This window comes from Leptodactylus fuscus, chromosome 1, assembly GCF_031893055.1.
Source record: "Leptodactylus fuscus isolate aLepFus1 chromosome 1, aLepFus1.hap2, whole genome shotgun sequence".
Classification (NCBI taxonomy): Eukaryota; Metazoa; Chordata; class Amphibia; order Anura; family Leptodactylidae; genus Leptodactylus; species Leptodactylus fuscus.
Genome location: NC_134265.1, coordinates 259,714,615 through 259,718,166, shown reverse-complemented (window position 1 = coordinate 259,718,166; position 3,552 = coordinate 259,714,615). Strand labels below are relative to the sequence as shown.

Sequence of the window (3,552 nt, the reverse complement as noted above, 5' to 3'; positions counted from 1 at the left end):
AGGCAAAAAACTGTTGTCTTTTGAACTGTTAATATAAATCTGAGTATTAAGAGTCATTAACATCAATTACAGCATTGTCTAAGTATAACGTAATTAAGATAGAGTAGACTATAATAGGAGCAAGGGAAGGCGAGGAAGAGGTATAGGGAGTGAGTGGTTAGGGCAGGAAGAGGTAAATCAGGCGAATGGGGAGGGAGGGAGAGGGGAGATAGTAAGGCCTAGACGCTCACACATCTGAGGAAAGATTTGTTTTGGAGTAGGAGAGCCAGGAGGACCATGTGTTTAAGAACTTAGCATGTGAGCCTCTGGACCAGCTAATGAGCTCCTCAAATCTTGCTAGTTGATGCATGTTGGTGATTAGGTGCGAAATTGGAGGAGGATCAGGGTGAAGCCAGTAGAATGGAATCAGTGATTTGGCTGTTTCTATTAGATAGGTAATTAGGTTGTATCTTCTTGGGGTAACGTCATGTTGAGGGAGAGATAAAAGAACTAAGGTAGGGGTCAGAGTAACCTTCTTAGATGTAATTTGGTATATCAATTGTTGGATTTCAGACCAGAACGGTTGAATTTTGGGACAGGTCCACCATATGTGTAAGTGAGTACCACCTTTGGATGAACACCTCCAGCAAGTGTCTGATTCGCATAACCTTCTGGTGAATAACCACGATGGAGATCTGTGCCACCTAGATAAAGACTTGAAATGCATTTCCTGGAGTTTTGTGCTAAGTGAGAAGCCATGAGCGTTTTTTAAAATCTTTTCTACTTCCTGGTCAGTGAATGATCTTTTCAGTTCAGTTTCCCAAGAGGATAAGAAGGCCGGTTTGTAATTTCTGGAGGACTCTGGTAGTAATTTTTTACACTGACCAATTTTCCGCATTGATGGAAGAGGAGCAAGTATTAAAATTCGTCAAGGGCCTATTCAATTCTGATAACTTAGTTAAGTTTGAGGCGCACCATTTGAAGTGAACCATTCGTAGTGAAGGCTTGTCAGCTTAGTGCTTGGTGTTAAAGATTTAAGCTGTTCAAAGCTAATGGGGTCCTTGTTAAGGAAGAGGTTCCCTAAACGTATATCTGACAGTTTATTCCAAAAATCCATTTGGCTTCGGACATTCTTACGGATGAGTTGAGGAAGGACGTCTGCTGGGAATACCCTAGATGGGAAGGGTGCAAGATCGGGTTGGAGACTTTGCCAGACTTCGCACGGGCCCTTCAACAATAGGTCTGTTTTTAGAGATTTTGTATGACCTATAGCAGGGGTCCAGAGTATATTGTTCAGATCCAGGCCAAATTCGTATTCCGCCATCGAACGGATCAAAGAATTCGGGGTAGGAGAACTTAAAGAGAGCCACCTTGATAGAAGGTTAGCTTTGTAATAGGAGGACATGTCTGGCAGAGCAATTCCCCCTTGGTCTTTACGTCTTGTCAGTAATCTATATGGGAGCCTAGGAAACTTGTTTTTTCATAAGAATTTTGAGAACATAGATTTTAACGTTTGGTGAAAGGAGCTCGGGGAGAGATTGGTAACATCTGGAACTTGTATAGAATCTTTGGTACTACATATGTTTGGAGTATGTTCTTGCGGCCTAGCCATGAAATCATCAGGAGGTCGTAGTTAGTTAGATCTGATTTTATTTCATTTAGAAGGGGGATTAAGTTAGTTTTGTATAGGTCCTCTAAGGAACTCGTTAATTTTATACCGAGATATTTAATACTGTTATGTCTCCATAGGTAGGGAGAAGATTCTTTAACTTTTTGTTGCTTTTTGGAGGGAAGATATACTGGTAGGAGTTCTGATTTTGATGAATTTGCTTTATAGTTCGAGAGGGATCCATATTCCTCTAATAAATTAGTTAAAGTGGGCAGGCCTTCTTCAGGATTCGTAATCAGGAATAGAATATCATCAGCAAATGCTACAGATTGCAAGGTATGTGTGCCAAAATCTAATCCCTTTATTTGGGGGTGTTGGCGGAATTTTTGTAGTAAGGTTTCCAGAGTCAGAATGAATAAGGAGGGGGAAAGCGGGCATCCCTGTCTAGTACCGTTCCTTATTTCAAAATATGGTGATAGGATGTTGTTTATTTGAAGTCTTGCATTGGAGGCAGAATAGAGTGAGAAAATTGCATTTATAAAGATCTGAGGAAAGTCATACGCTCTCAATGTGCCTTTAATGAAATTGTGCAATTGGCATATCTCTCTGTGCGTAGAGAAATGGCTTTGATCATGCAGTGTTCCCTGTCGTCCTCAACAGCGGCACAATGTGGGGTATTTCTGCCCCTGTGTGCTGGTAGGACAGGCGGATATTTAATTAGCCAATCAAATGCGTGGCAGGCCCTATAAGAGGGCACAAGAACCTCCCCTCTGCGTGTTTTTTTCTGTCCTGTGTGGACAGAGGACAGGTGGGAGGACTTGTGTCCTCTTTGAGAAGCTCAGCAGGATCACTCACCTCCTGAGCGGTTGTTTTCTTCTTGTCACCTTCTGTGCCCTGCGGGGAGAAGGTGCTTGTTAGCCATGTGTGGCTACCCCCCTCTATCCCCCCTGCCCCCCCTCTCCTCCACTTCCCCTGCTCCTTGTGACTTACCTGACATTTTGGTGAGAGTCCGGGGACTCCGCATGCCGCCTCTGGTGGCCGCACGGACTGCCGGCGGGTGGAACCACACTGTTGTGTATCCTGTTTCCCGCCGGCCGCTGTAAGCGCGCACTTCCGGTTTCGCCGGAAGTATCATAGCGCCATGGCAACGGCCTGGCGCTGGCGGCCGCTCACTCAGGGAAGATTCAGGCCTTATTAAAGGCCGGAAAAGACGGGGAGATGTGGGGGTAAGTGCCCGTGTTAAGGGCCTCTTGGTGGGGGGGAATGTATATCTTTGCAGACCCCTGATTACAGGGTTAGTTGTCTGGGCTGGTTGCCTCACCTGCTTTGATTGTGGCTCCGCCCACTTCCAGCCGGCCAGAATTAAGAGGCTGGCTGGCCTGGTGTCAGAGACCTTCCTGCAGTATCTGCTGAAGGCGTGCGATTGTGGTGTTCATTGATCTTGAACTCTTTTCCAGTTTGCAAACTTTATTGGGAACCGGCTGTGATGGCCGAGTGGTTAAGGTTTTGGACTCGAAATCCAATGGGGTCTCCCCGCACAGGTTCAGATCCTGTTCACAGCGCCAGCCCGGCTAGCTCAGTCAGTAGAGCATGAGACTCTTAATCTCAAGGTCGTGGGTTCGAGTCGCACGTTGGGCGCCAAGTCACCTCGCTGTCCGGTCTACTGGACCTGGTAAGATTTACCCTTTTTTTAAAAGCTGGTATGATGTCATGGTGACAGTGTTGCATGGTCTATTATCTCTCTCTGTAGGATATGTCATCCTCTACTACCCCTCCTGGGGATGGTAGGAGGAAAACCTCTTCCAAGAGGAAACATCTTTCCTGCTTCGATTGCGACACACCGCTCCCTGATGGTAGGTAGCGGCTTGAAAGGTTGTGCCCTGCGGGGTACTACTGGTCCTATAACTTGCCTATTTTCAGGCTATGAGTGGGCCCGTTGTCGCGGGTGCAGAGGTCCTCCACCT

General features: G+C 46.1%; 1 non-coding gene across 1 annotated transcript; it reads left to right on the top strand.

The window, feature by feature from the left end:
- Positions 1-3,068: 3,068 nt before the first annotated feature.
- On the top strand, positions 3,069-3,150 carry TRNAS-CGA (transfer RNA serine (anticodon CGA)). Its single transcript has one exon. It is a non-coding gene; the product is annotated as a tRNA-Ser (tRNA).
- The last annotated feature ends 402 nt before the right edge of the window (positions 3,151-3,552 follow it).